This window comes from Molothrus aeneus, chromosome 4 (genome assembly GCF_037042795.1).
Source record: "Molothrus aeneus isolate 106 chromosome 4, BPBGC_Maene_1.0, whole genome shotgun sequence".
NCBI classification, from domain to species: domain Eukaryota; kingdom Metazoa; phylum Chordata; class Aves; order Passeriformes; family Icteridae; genus Molothrus; species Molothrus aeneus.
The window spans coordinates 4,219,005-4,235,422 of NC_089649.1; the positions used below are offsets into that span (position 1 = coordinate 4,219,005).

The 16,418-nt window shown below is 50.4% G+C and overlaps 2 long non-coding RNA genes across 3 annotated transcripts; both read left to right on the forward strand.

Annotated features, from left to right (window-relative positions):
• The first annotated feature begins 850 nt into the window (after positions 1-850).
• LOC136555983 (uncharacterized) lies at positions 851-4,530 on the forward strand. Of its 2 annotated transcripts, none has more exons than XR_010783567.1 (3): positions 851-929; positions 2,442-2,636; positions 3,958-4,530. It is a non-coding gene; the product is annotated as an uncharacterized lncRNA (long non-coding RNA). The 2 variants fall into 2 exon arrangements; XR_010783566.1 differs by lacking the exon at positions 851-929 and adding an exon at positions 1,985-2,087.
• Positions 4,531-6,650: 2,120 nt separating this feature from the next.
• On the forward strand, positions 6,651-7,385 carry LOC136555879 (uncharacterized). Its single transcript, XR_010783544.1, has 3 exons — positions 6,651-6,681; positions 6,917-7,120; positions 7,201-7,385. It is a non-coding gene; the product is annotated as an uncharacterized lncRNA (long non-coding RNA).
• The last annotated feature ends 9,033 nt before the right edge of the window (positions 7,386-16,418 follow it).

Sequence of the window (16,418 nt, forward strand, 5' to 3'; positions counted from 1 at the left end):
ATCTAATTGTAAAAATATCTCATGAATACATCAAGGTTGATATAAAAATTGAAAATATTAGAAAAAATAAGTTGTAGCAGTAGATATGGTACATAATAAAAATAATAATTTATCTCTATGATGTGAATAATATATATGTGAGATGTAATTATGAATAGAATGCATCAGTATAAACTGTGACTATAAATGTGAATATAATTATGCAAGCTATAAATATAAAACTATTTCAATATAGTTTAAAAGAAGGGTTTTTTGGTATTTGTTTGGTTAGAGATGGGATTTTTTTTTTTGGAATAATAAAAGTATGATAGAAATCTAGATCGAAGTCTAGAAATATACAATCAATATATAATGATATTGATAAAACCACAAAATATGAATAAATACAGATAATAGGAATAGACATAATAGATTGTATAAATGACGTAACACATCAATGTCCGGTATAAATATGCGTGTGAATAGAACTAGGAAAACTAGAACTATAAAATTTATTTCAAGAAGGCTTGAAAGAAAGGGGGCTTATTTGGTTCTTGTTGGGTAAGAGGCAGGTTTTTGGCATTTATTTTTAGAGGAGTTCTTTGCGGGGGGGAATCGCCCCTGTTCTTTTTTGCCGCCTTGGCTGCCCGCAGCCCCAAGGCGCGCGGCGCCCCCGGCTGGGGTGGGCGGCAGTGCTGCCGCCTTGTGGGCAGAGCGCGGTACTGCAGCCCGCCGCCGCCAGGCCGCCCTCTTGGGCGTGGCGCGTGGCGGAGTTTGTTTGACCGTCTCAAAATGGCGGCCAAAAGGGTGGGCAACCGGAGGACCGCGGTGTGTGTATCCGGACTGCCTGCACGGAACGCCGACGTGGTCCCGGCGAGATTTTCTCTTGCGTTTCAGGTGTACCCGGCACGGGCTGTGGGGTCATCGGCGCCGCGGGCGGGCGTATTTCGGTGGGTTTCTGACCGCCATCTGAGTAATCGCCTCTCTCGGCGGAGGGGGGGGGGGGGGGGTCCTTTCTTGGCCGCCATCATGGGTGCGTCGCGTCGCCAATGTCACGGAGCTTCATTGACCTTCTCAAAATGGCGGCCAAAAGCGCGGGAAAATCGCGGACCCGGGAGTCTGCCGCCCTGTGGCCAGAGCGCGGTACTGCAGCCCCCCGAGCCAGAGCCCTGCCCCTCGCCGCTGGCACGGGGCAACGACGCGGCTGCCGAGCGAGGCAAGGGCGAGGGGCGGGAGCGAGCGGCGGGCGGGGCGGGCTCGGTAAATGGCCGGCAGGGGTGAAAGACATTCAGGAGTGCAAAAGGGACACGATGGCTGAGAAGAATGGCCGGGCGGGGGGTGGCCCGGCGGGGCCGCTTTCGGCGGGCGGCGGAGGCACGGTCGCAGCGCTCCGCGGGCCGGGGGCAGCGAGCGGGGGCGGGCGAGCGCCGTCGGAACGGGGCTGCACCCCCCGAGCCCGCGCACGCCCCTCGCCAGGTGCTGGAAGCGACGGCGGGCCGGAAAATCCCGGCGTGGCGGCGGCGCTGCCCGCCCTTTGTGCCGCCAGCTTTGCAAGGTAAGACCGCCCGCCCCGCCCCGTCCCGTGCCACCGCCTCCCGGTGTCTGTAAACTTCCCTCTGGCTTCCCACTTCTCCGTGCTGGAGAGTGGGAGAAAGGTCCCTGCTGCTTGCCGTGTCCTCGGTGGGCAGAGAGCAGCTCTGACCTTGGCCGGATGGGCTGCTGAGGATTGGTTCCATGGGGATGTGCTTTGATGCATTTAGTGACCTTTACAGATTTCTTTCCCCGCTTTTTTCAGTTCACAGAATCATGGAATAATTCAGGTTGGAAGGGGCTCTAAAGATCACCTCATTCCAAGGCTGCTGCCGCTGTGGGCAGGGATGTGCTTCCATAGAGCAGCTTGCTCAGAGCCTCATCCCAGAGCAGCAAGGGGCCTTGAACACTTGCAGCGATGGGGCAGCCCCAGCACCTCTGAGCAACCTGTGCCCTGTGCCAGCCAAGTGCCAGAGGAGGAAGGAAGCCCTTCCCACCTGGAGCAGAGGCTGCTGCAGCTTGGCGTAGCCTTGTGTCACCGAGCGTGTGAGACAGAAAGGCCCTTCCTTTCTGGAGGGGTAACAACACTCAAAGCTCTTTCTCGGGACAAGCAGAGCAATGGAAGGCCAAAGTAGCCTTCAGTTCTTCCAGCAGATTTGGGAACAACTTGAAGGAGGAGCAGAGCTGGCCTGGTGCCTGCCAGCTCTGCAGGCAGTGGGCATGGAGAAGCTGCAATTATCTGTCTTCTTGGTTGAGGCTTTAAAAATGAGGCGCTTTTCTGTAGTTCCTTTTCAGGCATGACGTGCAAGTTGCCCCTAGAAGTCCAAAGGCAGCTGTTTTTGTAGCAGAAGGAAGTCAGGAGGAGGCAAAGCCATCAGCTAAGTCTAGATAAAAAACTTGGCTAACCTCTTTTCCCCCCCTCCTCCAAACAGGCAATTGTGCAGCACTCAGCAGAGATCTGCCCGGGAGGAAAAGCAGAGCCAATCTCTGAGAAGGGACGTGCGAGCTCTGGCGAGGACGGCTGCTCCCCCTGGCCTTGGTGTGGGACCTCCTGAGGTGCCATTCCTGTGGTGGGAGTGTTTCTCCTCTCATCCAGCCAAGCCAGAGACCGCCTAGGGAAGGAGCAGGTAAGGTTAAAGTACCGAGGTCTCCCGGGTAAGAAGTGACACGGCAAAAGGAAATGGCCTCAACTTGCAGCAGGGAAGGCTTAGATTGGATTGGAGGGACAATTTCTTCACTGAAAGGGTGGTCAGGCATAGGAGCAGGCTGCCCAGGGAAGTCCCCGTGCCTGGAGACATGTCAAGGATGTCAAGATGTGGTGTTTAGGGACCTGATTTGGGGGGGCAGCTTGGCAGTGCTGGGGCAGCAGCTGGGCTCGATGTCCTTAGAAGGCTTTTCCAACCGCAAGGATCCTATGGTTCTGGAAAGCCTTGACCCCTCTGGCTCTAGCACAGCACCTGGATGCTGACAAAATGAGGCTGGTCATAGAGCCTGGAGGTCCCTGTGCCACAGGGAGAGGACAAGCCAGTGTCACCTGCAGGGAGGGTCTCGTCCCCAGAGAGCAGTCAGTGACTCCGTCCCTGCCCGGGGCTCTGGGTGCACCCTTGCGGGGGGGACACACCTGCCCTCCTTGCTGCTCTCGTCCTTATCCCATAGGGATTTAGCAGCAATCTTCTGTCTTTTCTTTAAAACTGTCCTTGGGAGAGTTCAAAGAGAGGGTCATTAGTTATTTCAAAGCCTACATCTTTTACCTATTGGCACTGTAGAGAAAAGACACAAACCTGCTTTGCATCCTTCTGCCTGGAAGTCATTGTGACACAGGGAAGGGAGGAAGGGGCTGGCCGGGGTCAGCCTCTGCTGAGCCTCAGCTCTGGCTGCTCCTGCTCACTGGGTAAACCCAAAAGCTGTCGTGATCAAAAACGCAGGCGCCCTTCTGACCTGAGTCACAGGGGCCCTTTCTTCTGAATGACTCAAGATGGGAAATCATTCTTGGAGCTTCAGAAGAAAAAAAACCCCAAAACTGTAGGTACATTTGTAAGAGCGTGTATGTACGTACATTTCCTTCGATGAAGAAGAAAATCTTAGAAATATCATGTCATGTCTGGCTTCCTAGAGAAGATCCTGAACTCTGGGCTTCTGAAAGCAAATGGCTGTGCATTTGTAGGAGCGTTTCCCTTCTTTTTATATGCCTCCCCCAGTCATCTTCTACCCTTGCCCATGGCAAGGAGAGTGTGGTGATTTGGCTGCTCCGCTCTGCCGAGGGTGTTGCAGGCTGTGTAGCAGGGAGTGAGGCCTTTGTGGCTGCTCATCAGACATTTTCCTACAGCGTTCTCCCTGCAATGGTAAAATGAGACTTGTGTTAGCGAGCAGTCAAGTAGAACAGGTAACATTAGAAAAGAATTGTTTCTGAGCTGCTGTACACTAGCACGTGTTTCCCCTTTCCGGCAGAGTGCAGCTGCCCAAGAAGGGATTTTTTGTGGCTCAGCCAGATGTGCTCCTGCCTCCCACCGAGACGCTGAGACGGAGCTGGGTTTGCATTCCAATGTCTTGGGACAGAGGCTCATGGGAAGTTTTCTCAGCTATCCAAGGCACGGAGCCCTGGAGCCAAGTCAGCCTGAGCTGCTGCGTGCTTGCTGTGAGCCTTGAGGTGAGCGCGCATCATTGCGGGCTTGGGATCGATTGAAATGCGCTAAGGAAACCAGCTCTGGCGAGGGAGGCAGGGAGGGAAATGCTCTCTTAACATGTGCCAATGCTTCTGTCAAACTCATCAGGGCAGGACAGCGCTCAGACTGAAAGTGTGAGAAGATGTGGAGTGAGACAGAATCTGACAGGAGCACCGGACTCACAAGTGCACGAATTTTGCTTTTGGCTTGGATTTAAACTCAGAAGTTGTAAGGAATTTGGGAAGGAGAAGGGACATTTCAGAAGGAGAAGAAGAAAAAGAAGTTGTTGTTGTTACAGCCCTGGCAAAATCTTTGGTTCGAGCTAATAAAGGAAGTTAGTTGAAATAAAAAAAAAAGAAAAAAAACGTGGGTTTTTTTCCCTCACTGTTGTATTCGTTGGTGGTATATGGTGTGTTGTTTTATTTCTTGGTCTTATTAACTCTGTGTAAATAGTTTTTTGAGTGAAGCTCACTTTCTGGACGGGTTGGTTTGTATTTGAGGTAGGATTAATTTCAAGAGGTTTCTTTCCTAGACTTCTGATAGGTATTCCTGGGATTTTGGTTTTGTTTACTGTATGTATCAACAGAGAGATTTGGTAGGGCCAGCTGGGCTGCTGGAGTTTTGGGTGTTAATTTATTAGATGGCTTTTATTAATCACAGAAAAATTATGTAAGTTAACAGCAAATTACCCAATTTATCTAGGTATGCTACCTAAACACACTGCTTTATGTCTTAGAATTTTTCTGTTCTTCTGCTCCTAGTAGTTGTGTCAAAAAAGAAAGCGCTGTTATTTTTCTGAAGAGCTTTCTTCTTTAACAAGGCCTTTCCTCCCTTTGAATTTGAGTCAGAGGAGCCAAACAGCTGCAGCTGCTCTGGGGGCTTTTATATTCAGTGGGATTAGCCCCCTCCCTTTTCCCAGGCATCATGGGAATGGGAGGCGGGCACCATCAGGGCTATATTAACCCCAGCCTTTGCTGAGGGGCTTCATTCCCTCTCTGGGATGTGCTGGGGTAAGGGCTCTCCTGTCATTTCAGTGAAGAGGCTCTTTCAGCTTATCTCAGCTTGCTTTCAGCAGGTGTTTCTGGGCATCTAAAGCAACAGAGGCTTGGAAGATCCTGTGAAGAAAATGGCATGGAATACAGGGAGTATTTAAGTTCACGATTTTGTGTTTAGGGGTGGTAAAGTGCATTTGCAATTTCTGGTTTTGTTCTTGTTTTGTGTTTTTATTGTTTTTAGGAGGTGCACAGCTTCCAGAGATCCCAGGTTGTGTCAAGCACAGCACTTCTTTCAGCAGATTCATCATGTCACAGGAGGCATCTGCCCAGTGTCAAAAATGATGTTTGAGACTGAGGCTTCAGGTGAGTTGAGGGTTGTGACTGGGAGAGGGAGGGTGAGCAGGTATCCAGTTAGGAGTTATTGGGGGGCAGGGGGGTTTGCAGGCAGCAGGGTGAGAAAGGGTGTTTATCTGAGGGCCCCCGCACACAAGGCTTTTCAGAAGCATAGCAGAGGCATTCCCATGTCTTCCTCACACAAGGTCATCCAGTGCACTCACAGGAATGCCATTTAACTTTGCTTTTCTCTAACCCAGGTGCCACTCATAATAAAGGCCACACCCTTGGAATCAGGATGAAGGTGGAGCCTGAAGGAGCCAGGCACACTCAGGAGAGGGCAAGTAGCTGACTTGCTGGGATTTGGCCCACATAACTCTGAACTCATACGTTGGTTTTGGTTTTCTTTATTGTAGCTGACCGAGAGGCTAACAGGCGATCACGGGGCCCTCCGAGGCAGACTCATTTCAGGTGCAACGTGGATTCACATCGCCGATCATCCAAAAGATAAGTCGGGGCCACGGCCTGGAGATGGGAGAGCAGTGGGTTGGGAGTTCCTGGGACAGATGGAAAAATTAGCAGAGGGAAAAGCAATCTTCTCCAAGGGGCCTCTTAGGACAGCTCAAGGGAGAGACTCCACATTTGATGGCAGCGTGCAGGCGGGCAGGGCAGAGCAGTTCCGGTCCACGTCGTGTTGTCCGGTGTACCGTGTTACCTACTGTGTCTTTGGGGTCCCTTTTGCCTTTTCCCCTCGAGGCCCTCACCACAAGTATAATGTGTCGTGTTTAACGTCCCCCCGTTTGTCACGTTCTGTGTCACGGGTGTCTGCACATGTTTGTGCCGGAGCTGCTCTGCCCTGCCGCAGAGGCTGCTGCAATAGGACAAGGCTCAGGGACAGGCAGTTTGTGGGGTGTCGCCGGACTCTAGATGATATTCCTAGATAGACAGAAGATGTTTGGAGCTGTGAAGATATCCTGCAGCCCTTTGACGTTTGGCCTCGCTTTCTTTCAGACGCAGAAGGATAAAATCCAGGGCAAAATCCATCCACCCATCCCGAGTGAGGAGGTTCCCCCGAGCAGGTCAGTCACCGTTTGTCTCTGCAGGGGGAGTGTAAAGTGTGACTCTGTTACAGCTCTGTTCTTTTTCTTTTTAGGAAGTAAAGCTGGACATCAGCAGTCAAGGTGAGGTGGGCAAGGTGAGCACTGAGTAGCGTACAGAAGCAGTTGTTATTGCTCCAGTCTCACTTTCCGGTGCAGCTCTAAGCATCTGTTCCTGTTTCTGCGCTTTAGGCAATCCGCTCGGAGTACGCCAAGCCCCAGGCACCAACCGGCCGACGCGCCGGGTTTGCCGCTCTCCCGAGCCCTGGGGAAGTATCACGGGACTCGGCGATGAAGCCTCTGCCTTTTCTGTTTAAAGGTGTCACCAGGGCAGCCTTCAGCAATGGCCGAGGAGTTGCGTTGAGTCAGGGAAGTAGGGAGGAGGAGCGAGGCTCCGCTCAGGTTTCAGCAGCGCCACATCACCTCGTCTCCTCTTAGCCCAGGCGTACCCACGACGATGGCGTCAGCCTCCGAGTGTGGCTGAAGCGTGCGGCCCCAGGAGCCGGGCATTCTTGGGAAAAGAGTGAGTGGCAGAATTGTTGGGTTTTGGCCAATGTGCTGCTGAGGTTATGCATTGATATTTCGTTTTCTTTATTGGAGCAGACGAAGAAACAGCAGGAAGCTGTTTAACAACAGTGCCAGCAGGACCTTCCCAGCTGTCGAGGCAGCCTTCCTTTGCACCTGACACAGACCGGCATCCCCAGATGCCTGAGAGATAAGTAGAGGGCTACGACCCACAGAGGGGATGAAACCAGGGCGCAGGGCAGGGACCCACCGGGAGGGGTTTCTGAGTCCGCTTTGGAGACAGGGGTGTCCACGAAGCGGCCCCTTAGGCTTGGGGGGGAAATAAAAGCAAAGTCTCACTTTTGATCTCAGTGCTGAGGTGCGCAGGGCAGAGCAGTGCCGGTGTGTATTGTGTCATTTGTCTATTGTGTGTTCTGTGTGGTTGGATGTGTCATGTCCTTTACCTTAGGCCTTTGAGGAGCCAAGCAGAAACCCTGGCATCACTGTTAGCATCTGTAATCTCTGCATTCCTTGGCCTGGTACCCAGACCATTGACCTTTTGACTCGGTAGCTCCGACAGGCATCAGAATTGCATCTCTCTTTGGAAGCATCCAGTCGGGTGGCTTTTCAGGTCTTGTTCTGAGCTGCACGGACAGCCGTGCTCCTCAATGCTCCATTTCAACGGATTAGGCTTTGTAAGAATGCGAGGTTAGGGAGAGGATTCTGACCGTAGGATTCCTGGGTATCCATCTTTGCAGTTCTTGGAATAAATCCTTCAGCCAGCATCTTCCTCCAGGGTTCTCTGAGCCTCATCAGGTTGCCATCAGTCTCACCTCGGTCATCTCCTTTTGCATTCTCTCAGTCCCTGCAGCCACTTTCCTTGCCAGGAGCTTTCTGTCCCTGTTGTGTCCCCCCTGTCTGTCGCGTCCTGTCCCGTGTCACGGGTGTCAGCGCACACATTTGTGCCGGAGCTGCTCTGCCCTGCCGCATAGCCCGGTGCAATAGGGGAAGTCCCTGGGAGTTTGTAATGTGGGGTGTAGTTGGACTCTAGATGGGATTTGTAGATGGACACAAGACGTCTGGAGCTCCTAAGTTATCCTGCAACAGTTTGAGTTTTGTCCTAACTTTTTTTTCAGATTCAGATGGATTAAATGTGTGCCAGAGGGCCCCATCCCGGGTGAGGGGTTTCCCCCGCGCAGGTGAGGCCCCGTTTGTCTCTGCAGCAGAAGTGTAAATGATGCATCTGTTACAGCACTGTTCTTTGTCTTTCTTTTTAGGAAGCAAATGTGGATGCCAGCAGTCAAGGTGAGCAGTGGAGAGAAGCAGTTGTTATTGCTCAGGTCTCAATTTCTGGTGCAGCTCTAAGCTTCCATTCTCGTTTGTGCGCTTTAGGCAATCCACTCGGAGTATGCCGAGCCCCCGTCACCAGCCGGCCGATGCTCCGGGTTTCCTGCAAATGTGAGCCCTGTGGATGCATTACAGGACTTGGTGATGAAGCCCTGAACTTTTCTATTTAAAGGTGCCATCCAGGTGGCCTCCGGCAAGTGCTGAGGAGTTGTGGTGAGTCAGGGAAGTAGGGGGGAGGAGCGAGGGTCCACTCAGGTTTCAGCCATGCCAAATCACCTCATCTCCTCTTAACCCAGGCATCCCCTGTGGCGACGGCCTCGGTCTCCGAGCGTGCCCTAAGCGTGCGGCCCGAGCAGCTGAGCGTTCTTAGGAGCACGGTGAGTAGCAGGCTTGTGGGGTTTTGGCCAATGTGGTGCCACGATCCGGCATTGATGTTTGGTTTTCTTTAATATAGCTGTCTAAGAGACACCAGCCCGGTGCCAGCAGGACCTTCCCAGCTGACGAGGTTTCCTTTCTTCGCACCTGAGACCGGCATCCCCGGATGTCTGAGAGAGAAGTAGAGGGCTAGGACCCTCAGGGGGGATGAAAGCAGGGTACTGGTTTGGGAAATACTGGGATGGGTTTTTGAGTCCACTTTGGAGGTGGGGGGGTGTCCATGAAGCAGCCCCTTAGGCCACATAAAAGCCAAGTCTCACTTTTGATCCCAGTGCTGCGGTGCGCAGGGCAGAGCGGTCCCGGTGTGTATTATGTCCCTTGTCTATCGTGCCTTGTGTGTTGTTTGGGTATCTCATGTCTCTTACCTTAGCCCTTTGAGGGGCCTGTCAGAAACCTTGGCATTGTTCTTATCCTCTGTGATCTCTGCATTTCTTGGTCTGCCACCCATGCCATACAACCTTTGCCTGGGGAGCTCAGACATGTATCAGAATTGCATCTCTCTTTGGAAGCATCCGGTCAGATGTCTTGTCAGGTCTTGTTCTGAGCTGTACAGACAACTATGCCCTGCCAGGATCCATTATGGCAGATTAGGGCTTGAAAGAATGTGAGGACAGGTAGAGGCTTCTGACCGTAGGATTCTCGGGCATCCATATTTGCAGTTCTTGGAATAAATCATTCAGTTAGCATCTTGTTCCTCCAGGGTTTTCTGAGCCACGTCAGCTTGCCATCAGTCTCACCTCGGTCATCTCATTTGGCATGCTCTCGGTCCTTGCAGTTATCTTTTTTGCCAAGAGATTTCTGTCCGTGTTGTGTGCCCATTGTTTGTCGTGTCCTGTGTGTCCTGTGTCACGGGTGTCCGCACGTATTTGTGCCGGAGCTGCTCTGCCCTGCCGCATAGCCTGGTGTAATAGGACAAGCCCTGGGGGGTTGAAATTTTTCATGTGGGGTGTACTTGGACTCTAGATGCTGTTCCTAGATTGATATAAGGTGTTTGCAGCTTTTGAGTCATCCTGCAGGTGTTTGACCTATGTTCTAACTCTCTTGCAGGTGCAGATGCATTGCATCCACGGCAGAGCACCCCATCCTGGGTGAGGGGGTTCCCCTGAGCAGGTCCGTCACCATTTGTCTGTGCAGGGGGAGTGTCAAGTGTGGCCCTGTTACAGCACTGTTCTTTGTCTTTATTTTTAGGAAGTATAGCTGGATCTCAGCAGTCAAGTGCAAGAGGGTAAGGTGAGCAGTGAGCAGTAGCCTTGCTTGTTGCTGAGGTCTCAATTCCTGGGGCAAGTCTAAGTCTCCATTCTCGTTTTTGTTCCTTAGGCCATCTGCTCGGAGCATGCCAAGCTCCCATCCCCAACGGGCCGACGGACCGGGTTTGCCGCTCTCACGAGCCCTGCGTTCCAGGCAGCCATCAGGAACTGCCGTGGAGTTGCGGTGAGTCAGGGAAGTAGGGAGGAGGAGCGAGGGTCCGCTCAGGTTTCAGCAATGCCACGTCACCTCCTGTCCTCTTAACCCAGGCGTACCCCACGACGATGGCGTCGGCCTCCGAGCGCGGCCGGAGCGTGCGGCCCGAGGAGCCGGGCCTTCTTAGGAGAAGGGTGAGTCGCAGGCTTGTGGGGTTTTGGCCGATGTGGTGCCACGATCCGGCCTTGATGTTTGGTTTTCTTTAATATAGCTGTCTAAGAGACACCAGCCTGGTGCCAGCAGGACCTTCCCGGCTGACGAGGTTTCCTTTCTTCGCACCTGAGACCGGCATCCCCGGATGTCTGAGAGAGAAGTAGAGGGCCACGACCCCCATGGGGGATGAAAGCAGGGTGCTGGTTTGGGAATTACTGGGAGGGGGGGGTTTGAGTCCTCTTTGGCGGTGAGGAGTGTCCATGAAGTGGCCCCTTAGGCCCCATAAAAGCAAAATCTCACTTTTGATCCCAGTGCTGAGGTGAGCAGGGCAGAGCAGTCCCGGTGTGTATTGTGTCCCTTGTCTTTTGTGTATTATGTGTTGTTTATCATAGCCCTTTGAGGGGCATGTCAGAAACCTTGGCACCAGTCTTAGCATCTGTACTCTCAGCGTTCCTTGCCCTGGCACCGATGCCATGGAACTTTTAACTCGGTAGCTCAGACAGGTATCAGAATAGCAACTCTTCTTCGAAGCATCCAGTCAGATGTCTTGTCAGGTCTTGTTCTGAGCTGTACAGACAGCTGCACCCTGCAAGGTTCTGTTATGATGGATTAGGACTTGTAAGAATGTGGGGACAGGTAGAGGCTTCTGACCGTAGGATTCTCGGGCATCCATCTTTGCAGTTCTTGGAATAAATCATTCACTTAGCATCTTGTTCCTCCAGGGTTCTCTGAACTTCATCAGCCCGCCATCAGTTTCACCTCGGTCTTCTAATTTTGCGTCCTCTCGGTGCTCGCTGTCATTTTCCTTACCCAGAGATTTCTGTTCCTGTTGTGTCCCCGTTGTTTGTCCTGTCCTGTGTCACGGGTGTCTGCGCACACATTTGTGCTGGAGCTGCTCTGCCCTGCCGCATAGCCTGGTGTAATACGCGAAGTCCCGGGGACTCGATGTTTGTAATGTGGGGTGTAGTTGGACTCTAGATGGGATTTGTAGGTGGACACAAGATGTCTGGAGCTCTTAAGTTAGCCTGCAGCTCTTTGACTTTTGTCCTTTCTTTCAGGTGCAGAAGGATAAAATCCAGGGCAGAGCCCCCCATCTCGGGTGAGGGGATTCCCCCGAGCAGGTCAGTCACTGTTTGTCTCTGTAGAGGGAGCATAAATGATGGCTGTTACAGCAGTCTTCTTTGTCTCACTTTTTAGGAAGTCAAGGCTGAGAGCAGCAGTCAAGGCCGAGTGGGCGAGGTGAGCATTGAGTAGTGTACAGAAGCAGTTGTTTTTGCTGATGTCTCAGTTTCTGGTGCAGCTCTAAGCATCTCCACTTTTTTTTTTTATTTTAGGTGGTCCGCTTGCCATCTATCCTGGCCGAGCATGCCCATTCCAGGTGTGTGCAGCTTAAGGTATCAGTGTGGCATCCTTGTCAGATTTGGGAGGTTGTGTTTTCACAGTGTCTCAGCATGCTTTTCTGCTCTGTTTCTTTGCAGGTGCTGTCACTGCCCTAAGCATGCCAAGGAACGGAGGAGGGCAGGTGAGTCGGGGTTTAGGCAGGCTGACTCACAGGTGAGCGTTACACAGCAGCATGCTAAGGGTGTACCTTTTCTTTTTGCAGGTATCTTCTGGGCACCCTCTGGAGTCAAATCAAGATTTGAGGTGAGCCGGGGCAGGGGTGCGGAGGAGCCCTGGGGGTTACTGTTTTTGAGGGCAATAGTCACCTTTTCTGTTTTGTCTTAGGTACCCTGAGGAGCCTCGTAGCCAAAGGTTGGAAAGGACAGCACCGAGGCACACACGGAGCACGTTTCATCATCCACGTCCGACCAAGGATGGATTTTGTCCTCTCATCTTCCAAAAGCGAAGTGTCGGGGCCAGTGGTTGGGAGAAGGGGAAAAACCTTTACTATCACAGAGGGCAATCAGTTGTCAGCTTAGGGGACAGGTCTGTAGGGGGGCGGGCTGTCTGGAAGTAAAGGGAGAGGGTTTCCCCTCAGCCTCGCCAGGGCCTTTGCCGGGCAGGGCAGTTCCGACCCATCTCCACATTTTTGTGTACTTTGCGTCGTCCGCCTTCCTCGACTCAACATGGTCACGGATCTTTCCCCTGAGTAGCTCGCCTTCAGGTCCGGAGCTACGGCCACGGTCACCCGGCAGTCCGCTTCCTTCTCCAGGCTCGCCGAGCCTCTCGAGCATCCTCTTAACTGCTGTGGCACTAACTTCTTTTAATGAGTTACATTTCATCATCACGTGCTATCGTCATAGGGCTTCCTTTCCTTTGGCATCATCAGCCTCTGGCTCATCTTGCACTAGGCATCTCGGGTCCCTAAGGGGACAGTGCCAGGCAGTTGCCACTTGTCTCTGTGTTATGTCACCTGTGTCTATGTTATGTTGTCCGTGTCTGTGTCCGTTGTCTTCCATGCCATAGGCCTTTGTTACGTCTCGATGCTTTATCAGCACTATTCTGTGCCATATAGGCCGTGTTCTACTCACGTTCCTTTCTGGATATCCCTTCTTCTGGCATCTTTACATTTTTACTCTTTGAGACAGGAATGTCTCAAAGGGAGAAGATGTTCACATCCATCTTCCTTCTCACTACCAGCTTTGGTAGTGCCTTTTTTTCCATGCCCTTCTCTTGGACTGCTAGAGGGAGTGTCTTGCACCCTCCTCATGTGACTGCAGTACTTCTATAGGTTCCATCTTCTCAAGGATATAGGACTCAAGAATTCATCTTCCAGCGAGTTATCTGAAGTCCTGGCTTTTATATTGTGTGTACCTGTGCTGGCTTATACTGTATGTACCTACACTCTATGTACACTTGCACTGTATGCATCGACTTACATTGTTGTGTGTACTTATATTGTACCACTTAAGGTTGGAGCTGCCCTGCCGGGGCACATAGTCACAGTTAGGTAGAAGAGTTATAAAAACTTTACTGTTCATCTGTCTTTTATGGGATTTTGGGTAGAAAACTTACTGGTCCAGAGTGGAGACAAGTCCTAGCTGTCAGATAGCCACTCGTTGACCGCTTCCTGTCGTCTCACAGGTCCCTGAGGCTGCCGATTTCCCCAGAATCTACCATTTGACGTCAAGGAGCGCAGCCAGAAGATGTGTCGCAGCGCGTTCTTCAGCGTCTCGAGTAAGGGCCGCAGCGAGCGTGTAAGTGGGAAGAGCGTGTGAGCGTGTGTGAGAGCACGTGTCTGTCTGCGTCTGCTCGTCTCCGCATGTGTCAGCGCATGCTGACCGGATTACTGGATTTAACCTTGTGTGTGTGACTTTTGCTTTTCAAGTTTTTCAACTCATTAAAATCCCAAGCTGGGTTCCCCCCCCCCCCAGCTGTTTTTTTTTTTTTTTCCTCGGTCCCGGTCAGTCTGTGAGGCGACGTTCATCACCAAAGTTTGGGCGCAGACTGTCCAGGGACCGGGGTTTTTTTGTCAAGGAGGAGGATTTTTTTGAGGCTCCCGGAAACCACGTTCCCGAGGACCAATGATTGCTGGGGTGTAATTTAGCAGTTGTGATGAGAGGGATGGTGACTTCGTGTGTCATCTGAAGGGGGTGTTAATGGTAGATGAGTGTTGTTTTTTGTGTGGTTTTGTTGGTTTGGGTTTCCTATAACAATAAATCCACATGTAATGAAAATAGAAAAAGGTTATCATCTTGTGTTAATATGTGTATTGTGTTGTATTGCTCTGTATTGCAGGGTGAGCACAGGGTGCACTCTCTCCTCCTTGCTGTGACACCTGGGCTGGCAGGGATGACACAGTGACCTCGGCCGGCCGATGCTGCCTGTGCCATCACCTGGCACTGACGTGTTTGATGAAAATCCTTTTGCTGGGATTTTTCTCCTGAGAGGCCTCAGAACAGAAATGGAACCAGTAACAATCTGCTGGCTGTGGAGTGTGGGCTGGAGATGGTTTAGCAACAGGGGCATCTTGGATTGGTCTCCTGTGCATTGTTTCTACTTGATGACCAATCATGGTCCAGCTGCGTCGGGGCTGTGAGCAGTCGCAGGTTTTTATTATTCATTCCTTTCCAGCTTTCTGATGTCTCCTTGCTCTTTTAGTGTAGTTCTAATATCTCATTTTCTTTTAATATAATAGAGATGATAAAATAATATTTCAGCCTTCTGAAAGGTGGAGTCAAGATTCTCGTCTCTTCCCTCGTCCTGGGGACCCTCAAACATCACCACAATCAGCGGCCGAGCGGGTTTGTGCGAGCCTCTCAGTAACCCTCGGCCGGTCCCGAGTCGGCAGACACCGGGGGGGCAGCCCCGACACGGCCGAGAGCGGGGAGACACCCTCTGTGCCCCGAGGGTGCTGAGGGCACCGGGGCTGGGGGGAGACACTCTCTGTGCCCCAAGGGTGCTGAGGGCACCTGGGCTGGGGGAGACACTGTCTGTGTGTGCCCCGAGGGTGCTGAGGGCACCTGGGCTGGGGGGAGACACTCTCTGTGTGTGCCCCGAGGGTGCTGAGGGCACCTGGGCTGGGGGGAGACACTCTCTGTGTGTGCCCCAAGGGTGCTGAGGGCACCTGGGCTGGGGGGAGACACTCTCTGTGCCCGGAGGGTACTGAGGGCACCTGGGCTGGGCCCCTGTGCAGCACAAGAGACACCAGAGACATCGGTAGATGATAAAGGGCCGACTCTTAGCAGGGGTTAATCCAAGGTTTTATTAGGAGTCCCAAAGGAGCTCCTGCACCTCAGGGGCCTCCTGCCGAGAGCCCCAGGGAGATGTGCCAAGGTCACCTTTAAAGGGAGGTGGAAACCCAAAGTAGATAACATCCTACCAACCATTAAGTGACCCTAAGGGATGGATGCTGGGGGATCCAGACATACAGGACAGCGTATGGGGCAAGGCTTGGGGGGCTGACCCCTGGCCTCTGGCTCATCACTCGACGACTTGGACCGAAACTTCTGGATGGAGGGGATGGGAGGCTGAGTGATTGACAGAGAGGCAGGGTGGGGGTTTGGGGATGATCTCATCCCGGGAGAGGATAACACAGGTAGAAGGAGGGGGGTACAGTTTGGGATAAACCATTTGGGAAAAATATGGGGATACAAAACAAAATTACTTCAAAGTATTACAAAATATAAAAATGCACTACAGCAGGTTTGGGCAGCACCAAATAAAATGTAATAAAATGCTTTAAAAATAAAAAAATTAAAAATAAAAATTAAATAAAATTAAAAACCAAAATTAATTTAAAATAAATGAAAAACAAAATAAAAACTGTAAAGTGCTGTAAGAGTTCCATAAAAGGTAGTGCCGTAATGCAAGACCCTCAAACACCACCACAATCACCAGCTTGAGTTGGTCTGGGCAGCACTAAATAAAAAAAACTAAAAACCTTTAAAAATAGAAAAAGAAAAAATAAAATTTAAAAAATTAAATAAAATCTTTTAAAATAGAAAAAATTAAAAATAAAAATTTAATAAAAAATAAAATTAAAAAAATAAAACAAATGCTTTAAAAATAGAAAAATTAAAAATAAAAAATAACTAAAAAATAAAATTAGAAAAATAAAATAAATGCTTTAAAAATAGAAAAATTAAAAATAAAAAATAACTAAAAAATAAAATTAGAAAAAATAAATGCTTTAAAAATAGAAAAATTAAAAATAAAAAATAAATAAAAAATAAAATTAGAAAAATAAAATAAATGCTTTAAAAATAGAAAAATTAAAAATAATAAGTAAATAAAAAATAAAATTAAATAAAAAATAAAAATGCTTTAAAAATAGAAAAATTAAAAATAAAAATTAAGTAAAATTAAAAAACCAAAATTAATTTAAAATAAATGAAAAACAAAATAAAAACTGTAAAGTGCTGTAAGAGTTCCATAAAAGGTAGTGCCGTAATGCAAGACCCTCAAACACCACCACAATCACCCGCTTGAGTTGGTCTGGGCAGCACTAAATAAAAAAAACTAAAAACCTTTAAAAATAG